The sequence below is a fragment of the Penaeus monodon genome, unplaced genomic scaffold (genome assembly GCF_015228065.2).
Source record: "Penaeus monodon isolate SGIC_2016 unplaced genomic scaffold, NSTDA_Pmon_1 PmonScaffold_1283, whole genome shotgun sequence".
Lineage (NCBI taxonomy): Eukaryota > Metazoa > Arthropoda > Malacostraca > Decapoda > Penaeidae > Penaeus > Penaeus monodon.
The window spans coordinates 21,060-38,332 of record NW_023641745.1 but is presented as its reverse complement, the minus strand read 5'-3'; the positions used below and the strand labels follow the sequence as shown (position 1 = coordinate 38,332).

Here is a 17,273-nt window from a genome sequence, read left to right as displayed (position 1 = left end):
ACTGCGTATTAGCTGGACAGAGAAGAAGAGGAATGATGAAGTGCTGAGAAAAAAAATTGTAAAGACCCGGGTGTTGGACATCTTTAACAGGAGGAAATTAAAGTTTATTGGTCATGTAATGAGAAGTAAAAGTATTGAGAAAAACTTGCTGAAAAGGGATGGTGATAGGAAACAGAGGAAAGAGGCAAACCCAAGACAAGATGAGCGACAATATCAAAGATTTGTGCGGGCTGTCGATGGTATAAGGGGAAAAAAAAGCGTAAGATTTGAGTTTAGTGGCCCAAGGATGGTGGAGAGGGGCCACGGCTGCTCAAACGAGAATACCGTTATTTATGATGATGTATGTATGTATGTATATATATATATTAATATATATATATATATATATATATTTATATATTTTTTTTTTTTTTTTTTTTTTTTTTTTTCTAATGCATGGACTGTCTAAACCCGTAAAGCAACGCAGTATATTTTGAAAGAGCAATATTGTCACTATCACATAATAAAGGGGATCGAGATAATTTAAAACAGCGAGATGGCTAAGAAAAGAATTTATTTTATTCTATACTGTGTGTCAAGTATCAAGATATCAAGTTAATGTACCTTCATTTCAATGTCTATACTTACATAGATGTGCCTGTGTATTTGCTCTATACTGAATAACATATTTTGCTTCACAAATCTCGAGTACATTTGAACCTTGAACGATCAAACGTACAATAGTTTCCCCTCAAATATTAACGTTTTTTATGAAAACGAAAAAACTATCGTTTTCTTTGAATGATGTAATAAATGTATATCTATTTTATTACGAATATTTTTAATTATTATGAATGAACAATTGTACAATAGTGTTTCAAGTGTAAGGCAGTCTTTAATTTCTCTTGCTGAAATTTGCTTACAAAATCCTTAAACTTTGACAATTTATATTGATTATTAAAAAAACAGCAATTTTGTTGATTCCAGAGATTCACATAAACTTTGTGTATAATGGGTTAGAACTCTAAAAAAAACATACGGGGCAGAACACGCGAATACAAATAGCATCTGCATCATCAACGGGGATATATATCAAGATCTGATTCCTGGGCATTTTAGAGGCAAATGCCATGCAATAGCACTCTCATAAGGCCAGACTCGAACGCGCCGCGCCAGCCAATCAGAGGCGCGGATTCCTGATGACGCAACACCAAAACAAATGACCGATGTGTACAGACGCTGTGCTCGCTCCGCAGCTATAAATATGTTTTTTCGACTAATATTGTTCGAATTCTGCAAAGTGAAGAGATGAATAATTCACACTCTTTCTGGGTTTTCTGTGCGGGGCAATTTTCGCCGGTCTGGTGTCTCTGATGCAAGCTCATGGCGGTTTTACGCGTCGTCCGAGCTGGCGATGGTGTCCTCCCTCGGGGCCATCCCAGCGGGGTCGGATTTGGAGCTCATGGACGACGGGTACGTGGCCATGGCCCTCCTCGGGGCGCACGACGAGGACCAGGCCGTCTCCAAGAAGCAGACGACGGAGCTGGAAGACAGGCGTAGGTATTGGGTGGCGTGTGTCAGGACAGGTGGTTAGGTCATGACGAGCAGTGTGTGTGTTGTATGGGGGGGGGGATACGTGAAGGTCGGTCGGGTGAAGGGGTTTAGGGGTTTACTGTGTGAGTTTTCAGAAAGTGCTCTTTGGGATATGTTTACAGTGCTGCACTAAGATAGGGGAAATCTAAGACGCTGTCTTAAAAAAGGACAAAATCTACACACCACCGTATGTAATTATCTGTACAGGCAAAAAGTCTGAGATTAAGAAAAAAGCTTGTGACAAATGCCATATGGAGACAAGGTACAGAGCCACTAGGTGGGGATCGGAGTGCAGAGTTCCAGGCAATTTAGTGATTGAGCAGGTGCAAAACCCCTAAGGTCAATTTGCATTATCTCACAGGTGCCTCTCGGTTGGAAGGTTTTGGTTATGTGGATTCTCAGGAGTCCCCCCAAGCTTGTTGGCTGGGATTTTGTAAACAAATTACTTATCTTTTTCAAATATATAAATGGTAAATCTTTAACACTCGCCAGAGACTAAATCTCCAACTCCATGGCACAAAATCAATTCAACAATCTAAGTTGCCATGAGGACTAAACATTGGTACAAGAAAATAATCTGCAAACATGAATGGCAATGTCACAAATAAAGGAAGAAGATTGCAGAAAGTGCTGTTCATAGCCCAAGTACACTTGGCGCTCCTGAGTTTCAGCTCTGTCTTGTAGTGAATTGAGACATAGTCTCTGGTGCGTGCTTCTGTACTGTAAAGAATTACTCATATTGTAAAGATTAACTTCAAATATTTGGTATAGTTCCAGTTTCACACAACCATATGTACAAGATAAACTTTGCATGTAATGGACAGAATGACAAAAAAATTAGACACTTTTCATCATTTTTATTTCCTTTGCATGTTTAACCCAATTACACAGATTTATGTTATACACCTGTAGTTTTTAGTGAATTTTGTTACATACAGATGGCTCCACATGTGCTCAGCCAGCAGAGAATCTAGCAGTAAGACTAGTCCTGATTTCCCCATTCCTTGAATTGGTGGGAAAATGTGTTTTCTTTCTGATACTATGTATTGATACTGTTATTGTTATTATTGATATTATGATTATTCAATTCTTTTGAAAGTCTTAGTGATATTAATCCATTCCCGACGGGTAGTATTCATAGTGGCCTGGGCCTCACTGCCGGGGTTTATATTGTCACCCTAGCATGCGCGACCGCTCATGCCCAATACCAGCTTCCCTTGCCTTTTCTTTGTAATACTAAAGACCTGTGTTGTATTTTCAATATTATTATTTTCTATGGTCTCTATTTGCCATATTTCCTGATAAATCAAGACTGTAAGATATTTTTGTTGTTCTATAGACTCCATAGTTGATCATTATTCGCTCTATCGTCTGAATAACATAATCAATGAGTGGCATCATGGAGTTGAAACCATAGGTTTTATGTATTTTCTTTTGCATTTTTTTTAGTTATTTTATAAGATAACTTTAGTTTCAACAGGTTTATATTATCACTTCCATATCAATATACTTTCATGTTCAGTTTTTTATAAATACGTTTTTTTTTTTTCTTTTATTTTTTCAAAATACATATTGGTATTTTTACGTGGTTTTACATCATCACTTCGTGAATACTATATAATATCTCTGGCAATATAGTCGATTACCGACGTAATTTTTTTACACTAACCTCAGAAGCCGAGAAGCCTTATGAAATACATAGTATAGGAAAATTGAGAAAAAGTGTTTAAAAACTACGAAATCACATTTTCAGTGGCAAAAAAAATATTATTTTACCATAATTGTAACAAAAAAAAAACTCAGGCATGGCCATACATACACCATGGCATGTACGTACATGCCCCCAGCAGATAGTCCAGGCATGCCATGGCATGTACGTACATGCCACCCGTCGGGAAAGGGTTAAAGACAATGAAATTATACAAAAGGCACTTTCCAAAAATCAAGGAAAAGGGTAAACAGGTGAGATAGGACTAATGACTGGACTCCTTGGTGACTAAGCTCTTGTATAAATACAATAAATAAATTATATTAAACAGTGGCATAGCATGTATTCTTGCACCTGTGCGACTGGGTTAATAAGAAAGTTTAACAAGACGCAAGTGATACTTGGTTTACTTTTTCATAATGACTGCTCCAAGATAGGGAGTATCTAAGGACACGTTATAAAGAAAGGGAAAACTACACTCATTGATATAATTATAATAATCTGCACAAACAAAGAATAACATCAGAAATGTATAAGAATAGGTTACAACAAATGCCATGAGTAAGTTCATGTCGATGGGGTGGAGGTCCGGTATCAGTGTCCATGGGTAGGAAGGTCTTTGGTTCATACGGCAATGTTGTAGATTCACAGGAGTGGCTGGAGTAATAGGACTTAGTCTCTGAGGGGTGTGGTCACTTTGTAAACAATTACTAATACTTTTACATATAGTATTTGCAATGAAATACAACAGAGTCAGACATATTTCACCAGGAATGATTGTAAAATATAATTTTATCATTCTCTACTAAGTATCAGTTTGGTATTTGTTTAGAACATTTATACTGAAATTGAAAAATCCCCTTTCTGTGGAGACAGCCTTTGCAGCTTCTCAGATATCAAACATGTTTCAGAATCAAGTAGCCTCCAGTACATGCCAGTTTGATAGAGAACACTTCTTTCAAGTGCCCTGTCCCACAAGGACGTTGGCGATCATGGATTTCCATGATCGCCAACGATGATTAAAAATATAATGTGTATTTCTTACCTGCATTGAACAGAGGAAAGTTACATGATCATTAATTTTATAAAACATATTTTACAGGTATTCATACTCTTAATTTTTTCTTTCAGATGCTGAGATAGAGGCATTAAATACATTAAAGCAGCACAAGAATTGGTACACTCAGGAAAGAGCGTTAGAGCTGGTAGGCTTTTGGAGCATGCCTTTTCTTTGGCACCAAGGCACCCAGATGTTCTCATACATTATGGAGAATATTTGGAGCATCACCGCAATGACATTGTGCAAGCGGATAAGCTATTACTTAAGGGCCTTGGCTGTGTCTCCTGCTAATTCAAGGGCATTAAGGTGAGACAGAAAAACAAGAAATGTTAAATGTAATAATGCTTATAATATAGTCTATATTAATTTGCAAATAGTTAATATAATGAGTTAACTTTTTACTGTTTAAATTTTTTGCAGAAATCGACGTAGAACTAGACCCATCGTGATGATATGGATGCAGGGATTTTTAGTCGTTATTGATGGCAAAGAGATGATTTAGCACTAATCCCGAGTTCCTCAGCTTCTCTGAGACGCATTAAAAAGGAAGCTTACTTCCAGTACATTTACCACACAGCAGGCATTGAGGGGAACACCATGACCTGGCACAGACTCGGATGATCTTGGAGACTAGACTAAGTGTTGGAGGTATGATCAGTGCCTGGGCACCTAATAATGAGTAATAGGATTTGCAGTCTGAAAAGAGGAAAACTTGTTATTTTTGTGGCAGTCTTTGAATGTGTAGATGCTTAATTTGTATTTATAGCATGTGCATACCCCCCTCCCCTCTCTCTCATGAAAAAATAGAGTTAGTATTCCTTAAGTTATGATCTTTAGTATTTCACACTGAATAATCAGTATGATTTCTAATTATATCTTTTAACCTCTGCAGGGAAGAGTGTCATGGAACATAATGAGATCTTGGGTCTGGACCTTGCTCTCAAGTATATCAACATGACCCTAGTGCACAGAGTTGGCCGCATAACTCTGCATGACATTCTGGAAATTCACCGAAGGGTTTTGGGTCATGTTGATCCCATTCAAGCTGGCCAGTTACGAACAACTCAGGTGCAGTGATTTTTTTTTCCCCATTATTTATTTTTTTGTTTGTTCATAAACTTGTTTTGAAACATTATGTAATATGTCATTTACAATTAGGATTATGTAACTCCTTGAAACTCAGACTACATAAGAATACACAAATTTTCTTGTGGGATCCATTCTTTATCAGTTAACAGTTCACATTCACTCATTAAGCAATAGTTCTTACTGAACAACTTTATGAAAAGGTAATTATATTACCTCTGCAGATAGCATGTAGAAAGATTCTTAATTTTCCATGGTCGTTTGTGGACCTTGATATAATTGTACCAATAGCTTTCATTACTTTCACCCCATAACATTCTTCAGTGTGTCATCATATGTATTGATTGATATAATTGTGGTTCATCTTCAGGTTATGTAAGTGATCATGTTCCACCTCCACCAACACACTTGCAAGTTCTTATGGAAGACTTTGTGCAGTGGTTGAACTCACCAGGGGCTCAGAGACTCCATCCAATCAAATATGCAGCTCTTGCCCACTACAAGCTAGTGTTTATACACCCATTTGCCGATGGAAATGGAAGAACAGCAAGATTATTAATGAATTTTCTGTTAATGCAGGTATGTTATGTTCATATTTTTTTCTTAATCTACACATTCATGTTTGTTCAGTTGTATGGAAAAAAAAACTGGGCTTAGGAAATGAGTAAAGTTATCTTGCAAACAAATAGAAAACAGAACAGGTGCCAATACTGAGACAATGTCACTTGGCTAGTAATGGTGTATTATCTACACTTAAGTATCTCATCATTGCAATTTTCCCTCACTTTCACACACAGCAGTGTAAGTATCCATTTCATATTTGTCCCAATTGACATCCATTTCCTCACTGCTATACTCTTCTAGCGTTTTCCTTGTTTTCCTGGGCTTTAGTATAGTGTCTCCAGACTTGATATATGGGCCCTATGTTATATTGTAACCAATAGAGGAAAATCTGTAAGTGATGGTTGGAAAGAAAGATATTCAGCTGATATGTGGGCTGATGGCACCTTGTGTCTTATTATCATTGAATGATAAACCCAGACTAGGGGTTAAATATTATGATTTGATTTTTTAAAAAACAATATACATGCCCAAATTTTGGCCTATATTATTTTTACTACATTCTTTAAAGCATCTTAAACTGTGGAAAGGTCTAGTATTGCATATCCTCATGCAGATAAACAGCCCCCTTCCCTTAGCAGATAACACTTTTACTGAAAAGAAAAGGGACCAAGAACAATAATGAATGGCAAACAATGACTGAAATGATTGAATTAGCACAGTGCAGTCTCACAAAAGGTTGCTCAAAGGTAGTGAGGGAGTATTTTGGCCAAGTCATTGGTTTAGGTTGCATGTTAGGTTAACATTAACTATACGTGAAGGGCTCTAAAGGTCTAGGAAGCTAAATCTATCTTGTCCTGTATATCACTAATTATATCCAAAATAAAAACATTTCCTATAATAAAGTTAAAAAACAAATAATATTCTATGTATAACACTAGTTGACTGATAGGATGAATCAATAATTTATTTTTTAAAATATTCAGTGTATTGTGGTACAACATAATTTTTATATTCTTCAGGCTGGCTACCCACCTGTGATAATCCGTAAGCAAGACAGGCTTATGTATTATGACTGTCTTCAAACAGCTAATGAAGGTGACACTCGGCCATTCATTAGATTCATTGCACACTGCACTGAGAAGACATTAGATGTATATTTGTGGGCCACAAAGGAAGCCTTACCCAAAATAGGCCAGGAAAATGAAACCAAAGGTGGAGTGAATAAGTTGAAAAAAGACCACCAAGAAAAAGATTATGAAATGGCTGATATCAAGCCCAATGTTGATAGTGAGGAAGTCAAAAAGTTTTCCTTTGAATCAGTTGATGACATTCCGCCATGGCAAGTGGAAGAAGAGGACTATAAAGAGAAAGAACTGTTCAGTGGAGGTCAGAGTTATATACCCACAAACATTGAAGATGACATACTTAAGGAAGGTTCTAGTCATAGGTCAGAAAGTAGTGTTGATCATGAGCATGGTTATAAGTTATGGTTTGCTAGTGACGAAGATCATGGGACAGTAAGTGGAACGAGGAGATATGGGAGAGTACTAGATGAGCAAGCTTTGTTTGAAAGAAGTTACAATAGAAGATAAAATTAAGGACATAAGGGACCATGAAGATGACGAGAACACTATATCACTGGTCTTTAGTAAAAATATATTTTAATTTTCTAACTATATATTGAATTATTAGGATTTTAGACGTACTTGAAATTTTACGTCCACACTTGCACGGCATATATGTATAAAGTGACAATAATATATTATTTTTTTATTTTAGAGAAATCTTTATAATATTGTTGATAGTACTATACCCTAACACCTAAACCATAGTAGGTTGAGTGCACAAATTAGAATAAGTGTCACATTTGTTAAACTATTAATGTTTTATGTTAAAGGTTGTATATATTATACAACAGTATTTATATTTTTTAGCATTCATCAGGGACCTATTTATTAAAATGGTGTCCTGTAAACTCCCAGTTAGGAAGAAAAAAAAAATGTTGATATTAGTATAATAAGGATTTTTTTTTTTGTATAATATATATGAATATCATACTAGTGCTCAAGAATCATATTGTGAAAGTAATGAAAAAAATGCTTATGCAGTATTTTACCCCAATACCCTTTCAAGATTTGTGCAGTTTTATTGTTTATATTTTCTTTTCTTTTTGTATTGTAATATATTTTTGGATAGATTATTTACATTTTTAAGTGTGAGACATGCCTGAAATTTGAATCTACCATTTTCTTATACATTAATATATATTTATTTTAGATTCTATCTATTCTCTATTATTTGGATGAATTTGGCAGGTCTCCATGGTTAAATGTTATTCACAAGATACCGGTATGTTTTTTGCTTTATTTGGGCATTTCCTTATAATTTTAGGTGATATTGATCAACATTTATCATGGCTGATTGCAGAAGGGTACAGGAAATTGTTATCTGTTGAATCGGTTTTTCTGTTCTAGTTCAAAAAGAGAAAGAAAAATAAATAGATAAAAAAGTAAGAAGTCTGTTATGCCAGATTTGTTAAAAAGAGAGAAAAAGTAGAAAGTCTATTATGTCAGATTTGTTATTCCAAAATGCTGCTGCTCCTTATCCACACCTCAAACTTTCATTTGGCTTAGGTATTATTAGAACTTTTGCAATTTGAGCAAATTTTCTTTCATAACTGCCTCCTTTTTTATTGCAGAATGATTATATTCATGATAATTTGAAAAGCTAGACAGCATATATTTCAATATTTTAAATTTAATTCTTTCTTGCAAATCTTTGCACTTTTTATTAAAAGTAACATACTAGCCCAAATTTATTATTGCATTGCATGAAACTTGCCTTCAAATCAGTTCTTGATAAGGATGGATTTCTAATGTGAAGAAAGAATTGATGTTAATAATGAGATAAACTCATTATTAGCATGGCATGATGACATTCTTCTGGCTTGTTCTTGTGTTCACATTTTACATTATTATTCTTACATGCCTGACCCATGAATACTGAACGATACCAAGATTTAATACAGTGACCATTCACATTATATTTTGTAGGTCTGCAGTTAATTTATGAATACCAGAAGTCGAGGGTTGTTTCTGTAAGAGTAACAAATGAAGCATGATTTAACCATAAATACTATACCAAGCTCGGATCTAGTAACTAACAGTGGTACCAGATCTAGCAGTGAATCCAGGGCACCTAAATGTGGTTCTTGGAGGGCACTCTTTTGTTATGTTTACAGAGAAGACGGCTCGGTTTGTGGCATTTTACCTCTTACCAGCTTTTACCAACAGGCATGGTCATTTTGATGGTTTGCCTCTGGTTTCTCACTTTTGACATCATCGCAGCCTCTACCTGTCATAGACTGTGATTTAGCAGGTTTGTCTGTGTGGGTACTGCCCCCTATGTGGATGGGCCCAGAGAAAGAATGAACTTGCTATTGCTTATGTAAAATGTGTAATTTGGAAACAAAACTCATAAAGCTCTTTTATACTAGTAGGTACTCAAATAGTTTATTTTGTTATATGTAATGAGTCAAACATTCATTAAAAAGTTTATATGTCATGTAAAGGAGATTCTTCCATATTCATTAAAACCAAAGACTAGGCAGGAGTTTAAGTATAATATTTTATGAACATTATAATACACAAGCATATATATTGAAAACTAGTTTCTCTTTTTGCCTAAGGGTTTCATGATGGAACTCTTATTTAACCCAGTCATGACAGGAACCTCCAGTGCTATACTGAACAATACTTCAGGGTGCATACTGAGTCAGCTGCCCAAGAGAAAAAAAGTAGAAACATGGTAAACATAAATTAGTCTGCTCTGTGTGTTCTCGGCTGTGACAAACAATTTTTTAGGTAATGAGATTTAAAGTTTAAAAAACCCCTTTTGAAGGACCATAGCTAAGTTGTCCTCACGTGATGCTTTGGCATGAATGGGTTAAATGAGTCATAACATGATGTATGTATAGAAATGTGCATATGTAGAAAATTTAGGAATAATGATATTGATAGTAATATGTGTATTGTTGTCATTATATAAATAGTTACTGACAATAATGACAATAATAACAACAGTAATGATAATGATAAAGTTTTAAATGAAGGTTTGCTGGTTATAGTAATGAACACAAAAGTAAAGAAAATATACATGTGTTTTTACATGACAATTTTAAAATTAATTTTCATTAATGAATATTATTGTCATGCTGGGGAAATTAAAAGAAAAGTAATAAGAAAAAGACATTTCTTTATTGCAAATACTATAAATATATATAACTCATTCTTGCTTGGAATGTCTTTCCTCTAAAAAGAAACACAAGAGAAAAGAAGTTGTATTTCCTGTACCACTTGCTGGTCCCCCTCAAAAAAAAAAGTGCAGAATAATCTGAATCTTTTGTAAAGTTAACCTGAAACATACCTTGAAGAATAAATTAATTCCATATTTGGATGTTTCATAGATGACATAACATTTGGGGTCTCAACTGCAGTTAATGGGTTCTATCTTAAATATTTGCAATAAAACTGTCTGCTATTTACAATGCATGTATTCTGACTCAAGAAAATTAAATATTATGGACATTTTTTTCTGTGCATCATGATCAGTTAATACATTAGCAATACAAATAATTATGTTATTCTCTCTAACAATAAAATCCAATAATACATTAAAATCATGAAATAACTGTACTCATACATACATTCATTCACTCAAAGTACAATCATTTCCCTTGGTTGGCAGATTAAAATAGAAATTGTAGTGTAAAACATTGCATTAAAAAAATATACTAAAGCTTTTTTGTTCCAAGATTATATTAGCAAACCAGTACTAAACACCAGGACTGAGTACTGACGGCTACATAAAATATGCGATGGACATATTTGAACCAATAACCAGTGACCAGTGAACTGTCAATACATATTTTTCTTCATCCTTTTATTCTTGCTCAACTTCCATTTTAACTTCAAATTTGCTCTTCTGATCTTTATCATTCCTAGCAGCAAGGCACTTTTGGATCTCTAATCCAATTGCACGTGCCATAGGTGGAGGGACAGCATTTCGACCTGAGGAATGTTATACTTTCTTATAGAGAATTGAGGAGATTGACTTATGCAGTAATGTAAATCTAAAATATAACAAGACTTCAATATTGTAAGATTTTTGTGTTCATTACTTGTTGTAAGAGAGATTAAAGACCTTATTTGATCTATATTCTCACATGGTTTGTACACATACCTGAAAGGTAAATACAATAATAATTCATACATACCTGTCTGTGTTTCTCCAAAATTGATCCATAAAAACGGTAGGTATCTGGGAATCCTTGTGATCTGGCACACTCGCGCACACTTACAACCCGAGACTGCTCTGGATGCAACACACGTCCCTGGAAAAAGAAAAAAGGTAATTATCCTCTTTCCATTTCTTAGAAACATCTTGTCAAAAGGCTTAAAACAGATTAGACACTTGCTAATACCTGCTTGCCCATTGGTTCAGGATTTTTGACGGTTGTGGAAAAAGAAACCGTCCCAATTCAGCCTGCCATAGAGACCTGACCAGTGGTTGTGACGATTGCCAGTGTGTGGGAGGCACCAAGGAATGAGGGTGTTAAACTGCTTGTCCATTGGATCACATGCTCTACCAGCAGCACAAGCACAGACACCTCTTAGTGCTCCAGCTGATGATCTCCCCTGTTTTTTGTCTGGATGTGTGTACTGACTGGAAATGAAAGAAAAACACAGATTACTACTCAACGTCCCTAAATTATGATATTCAGGATATATGTTAATGACATTTCGATCAAAGAATTTCTCATTACCTTAATGCCTCAGTACACTTGGACTTTTGTGCCTGATTTGAGCTCATTTAATTAAGCCACTCAAAAACTGATGGGCTGTTTTTATTTTTCATTTTGTTTAATAAACCTTTTTTTCAACTTTCATGCTCCCCTGTTTGATAACTATGTGATGTACCAGAACAAGGGAACATATATCATAATCTGGGTAATTGATGAAAAATTTACAATATTTATATCTGTCAGCAAGGGGAGTCTGGACTTGTGCTCTGAAACACATGTCTATCCTTTTTTACACTTACACAGAAAAAAAGGGAAAAAAAGAAGAAGAAAAAAGGCAAGCAAGGAAGCAAATTTCATCATTCATTCATCATAAGTAATTAAAAATATCAGGTTAAACATATGAACATTAGGTGCTTCATATACTCACAGTTTCTTCGTTACTTTCATCTGAAAGAGTAACTACGATGTTGGGCAAGTCTCTCCAGTCAGACCCTGGCACTGTTGGAATGTACTTCATGCGAGCCTCAACCAGAGGTGCCATGTCTTTACAGATGTGATCTCGCAGAATAGGCTGATACTGATCGCCACGGATCTACAAGCAAGAAATAATAAAAGTAAAAAAAAAAAAGACATAAATGCTGTCATATCAAAACTGGTTATTTAATAAAATTGTAGAACTACAGTATAATATCAAAGTTTTCAACAATCTAAAGTAAAAGAAATTTTATGTTTTGAATGCAAAAATAAATTGACATCCCCTACAATTATCCGTATTAATACAAAAACCTACCAAGCGCTGGAAATGGGACTCTGGATCAGTGCCATAACTTATCTCCTCCCTCCTGTGCCCATTGCGGATTTCAGGAAGGTCTGACATGGTATCTCTCACTGTGATTGTACGTAATGGGGGGACTCAGACCCACTGGGAGTTGTGTATACTGAAAAAGGTTACAAAATTTCATGACTAATTAAATACTTTAATGATATATATATATATATATTTTTTTTATTGGTTCTTTCCATTTCTACCTAAAAGTCTTTAATTAAAGATTACATATACAGTAAATGCAAATTAAACATAGAAATCTTTAGTAAATAATACATAAAAATAAATTATGAAAATCATAACAAACAAAACAAAAAAAGGTGGCCCAGACTTACCTTCTTGTTATCTACAACAACAGAGAGATTGCAAGCTCTTGGGTTGAATGTATGTGTTGGTTCAGGATAAAAAGGTAGCTTTTCACCAGGTGCAGCAGCTAGGATGATTAACCTGCATATAAAGTAGACCAATTAAAGAGCTTGACATCAAAAAGACCAAACAATTCATCTTCACTGTTATCAAATGTTTACACTCACCTCCGCCTGGTTGCGCAACTCCATAATTGCCAGCCTGAAGCACACCGAATGTGCACTGATAGCCCATCTTTACGAGAACTCTCATGGTCAACTTGAGCACCATGGAACATTTGTATGACCAAAGTTTCGTACATTCTCCAGGAGGAAAAACTTTGGGCGATAATAATCACAGTAGGAAAGGTATGAAGCCACTAAGGAATTCTGAAAGTGAAAAGTTTGGCTTGTTAATTAAAATATAACAAAATACAAACTAATCATTACAAATAACAATGAAGTATGGAACACGAGGAAAATTATATTATTTATTCATACTGATAATCCTGTCTTACCTTGAACATTGAGTACTGGCGCAGAGTTGAACCTATTCATGCCAGAGAAACCTTGGCAAGGAGGGCCTCCACACATCATTTCTACATCACCCTTTTGGGGAAGACGCTGGCCTTCGAGTTCATATTTCACCCTGTAAATGCAACAAAAATATATATAAAACTTACAGTAAATTATCCTTTATGCAATCAACCATTTCTCTCTTTTCTCACCCTTTTTGTTCATTCTTTAACATTCCCAATTCTGGCAAAACAAAAACTGGACTGGCCTCTAACTTACCTCCATCACCATCCTCAACAGCAAATTACAGTCATCAGTAAACACTGTGGAGCTTGGGTTGTTAAGCGATAAGCTGTGCAGCTGGTTCAAACACTTCTACCGCCCATTTAGACTCGCTTATCCCTGCTTGGTGGAAACCTTCTGATAAGCCTGTTAAGGGGAAGACAGATTAGTTATGACCTTCTGGTGTTAAAAAGTCACTATTCGTAATTCAGACAATAAATTTCAATAATTGAAGCAAAGGCTCACACTCATTCAGCTCTTTAATTAAGAGGAGGAAAATAGAAATAGAGAAAAACAAAGTGTACCTCCACAACCAGCAAAGACATCAAGAGTCCGCAGTTTTTGGGAAATGGCGGATGTTCTGGGAAACCTTGCAAGCTATTCTGGTCCCCAGCATTGTCTTTGCTTTCACTTTTTCCTTTTCCTTTTCCTTTTCCCTTTCCCTTACCCTGTACAAGAGAAGAAATTATGAAATCTCAATCATATACTCACAATTAAAAATGTATCCTGTTCAAGTAAATATTATGAAATTTCAAAAGATTATATACTAACAAGAGAAATGTATCTACAATTTAAATTTCAGAAGAAAACTGTAAAACACACCTTTCCTACAATGCCCATGGTTTGTGCACGTGCAGGTGGCCCACAAATGTTTTTCTTTGGGGTCGTATGCTTCTCTAAAGAAAAACCTGAATGGCCCCTCTTTGAAGAATTGATCAAACATTTTTAGTACCCAAATTTTCTTGGTAGGTAACAAAGCACTTTCCAGCAACATCACTGAACGTAATGTTTGTCTCTGTTGATAAAAACGGGAGGTAAAAACTAAATTATTATCTACAAAAAACGTTTGCCAAGAAAAAACAATGCACATCATAAACTTATTGAAATCCTTACATCAAGCCTTATTTCTATATCCCTTTCCCTTCTCTATGGCAAGACATTTAAGATTTAACTCACCTTCTTCACTCCAGTAAATAAGATTCAGGTCTGCCTGGAAGGATGCTCCAATTCCACGATGGGTATTTTCTGGTCGGTAGAACTTGGCAACTTTCACCATCACATCACATGGACTCTGTTCTGATTCTACATTTAAAGAAAGAAGAGGAAAAAGAAAAGGATAAATATTTTAATTCTGTCTTAATCAGTCTTATAACAATAATCAAATTAAACTAAAATACCAAAAAATTTCCCAAAGATTAAAGACATTCTTTCACACACACACACAAAAAGTACATCTGTGCAAATAATTTTTCCTCTGGTGGCTCTATAGAGTAGAAGTATAAAACATTTCAATAACAAAGCAAGTAGAAGATGAACAACTAGAGAACACAATCACAATCACTTTAAACTACACGTAATTATTCTCATCTGGTTTCAAAAAAGTTCGGGGGGTGCAAAAAAATTGTGAACCCTACAGTAATTACATATTGATCCACTACCCAAAATAGTCTAAGTGTAAGTCAACAAATGAATGAGGACCAATTTACACAGAAAATACTAATTTTCAAATGATGCTCTTGAAAGTCTTGAGGGTAAAAGTGCCTGTCTGACAGTATGGGGCATTTCCATATTTACATTTAATTTATCTTTTACTATAATCATGATCAGATGAACTAGTTTCTTCTCAACACTTCCATACCCCCAAAGCATATATCAACAGATTAATTCTGTCCTTGTGAAAACTTGTTCTAATGATCATATGAAAAAAGAAATAAAAACGGACTTCAAAAACACATTTTCCACACACGCACGCACACAATATTCACTGTACTGAATATAAAGTGCCTAGGACTAGCTGTGGACCATCTCGAATCTCTTTCAAGCTACAGTAACTGGGTCATTTTGTAAGGTATATTGAGGAAATATTTTTTTGAAGGTAATCTAATGTTCTGCTGGAAAATGTCGGCAATTACAAATTTCAAACTTTGGATCCTTACTATCTTAGATCTCATACAATAAGCAACTTCATTTTACCTAACTGTTTTTCCTTTCATATACTATAATTATCTATCATACACATTCTTTTATGCCTTGGATGGAATGAGTATTATAAATCTCTCACTCTCCTCCAGCAGTTTTGATACAAGATGATGATGATGATGAAGAAAATAATAATAATAAAAAAATAAAGAATGAAGACAGAAGAAAAAGAAAAGAGAAAGAAAGAAAAGGGAAAAGAAAAAAAAAAAATAATAATATTAAAAAAATAAATAAAATAAAAAAAAAAAAAAATAAAAAATAAAAAAAAGAGAGAAAGAGAAAGAATTACAAAAATAAAAAAAAAATGATAAAAAAGGACTATGCATTTTCCTCCTCCTTAATTTTCCAAACTGAACCCCTTTGAAGATATGCTGACAATTCTCGCAACCAAAACGGCTCGGATTTTCTTCATTGGACCCTTTTGATGGATCTGACGTTTCGGTAATTTTGGGTCTTTCTTATCCACTTTTTTTCTTTCTGCTTTTTTTTTTGGCGGGGGTTGGGGGTTTTTTCCCTGGAATTTTCATATCCATGATAAATAACACTGATTCCCTTTTTTTTTGAATTATGCCCCAAAAAACACTCTACAGACTAAAAGTAGTAAGGAAACAACATTTTTTAAAGTATAGTAGTTAGAGGAAAAATTGAAGTTTGTTTGGATTGAAAGGGTACATGGTTTTTAAAAGTGTGATTTGGTTTTTTTCCTAAATCTCTGCAGAGAATAATTCTTACTGTAAAGCGAGCTCCAGGGTGACAAACATGAGTCCCAACAGAGAATTCTTGCCCCTGTAGGAGACTAGGCATAAATTTTTTGAAAAAAAAAAGAAATAGAAATGAAAAAACACAATTTCTCTAAAAAAAACAGGCTTTGTGACATAAAAATTTTTCCCAAAAAATTTGTTCACTCCCTTTTCTCTCCTCTCTCTCACACACACACACACACACCAACACACACAAAAAAACAAAAAACAAAAACCCAACCCCAACCCACCCAACACACACAAACACCAACCAAAAAAAAAAACCCCACCAAATAACACCAAAAGGGAGTTAAAAATAAATTATATTTTAAACGAATTAATTTTTTTTTAAAAGGTAATGAGGGTTAAAAAGGGAAAAAAAGTGGAAATTTAGTTGAAACAAAAAGGGGTTAAAAAAATGATGCTCAAACAATCCTGCATGCAGGGAGATCTACCATGGGACAGGAATCACCCGGGATCATGTTTTATGAAATTGAAATTTTAAGAGTGGGAAATAGTGTTGTAAAAAAGATTTTCCAAATTTTCCCCTGTCTTAACTCATCTGATATAATAAAAAGTCCTTAATAAATTTTTAGCACCTCCTGCTCTAAAGATCTTTTTAAAGGGGCCCACTGAGGAGTACATCTTTGTAAAAAAAGTGACAACCATTTTCTGGTTGGTGGGGAGTGTTCTCGGGTTTTTGGTTTCCCCAAGGGTTTCTTTCCCTTTTGCTGGAATTTTCATTTTTTAAAAATATATCTATGGAGAGAGAGAGAAAAAAAGTACATAATT

At 34.8% G+C, this 17,273-nt stretch overlaps 2 pseudogenes; one reads left to right on the top strand and one right to left on the bottom strand.

Moving 5' to 3' along the window:
* Window positions 1-1,198: 1,198 nt before the first annotated feature.
* On the top strand, window positions 1,199-7,655 carry LOC119569140 (annotated as a pseudogene).
* A 2,571-nt stretch (window positions 7,656-10,226) lies between these two features.
* Window positions 10,227-16,545, bottom strand: LOC119569139 (annotated as a pseudogene).
* Between the last annotated feature and the right edge of the window lie 728 nt (window positions 16,546-17,273).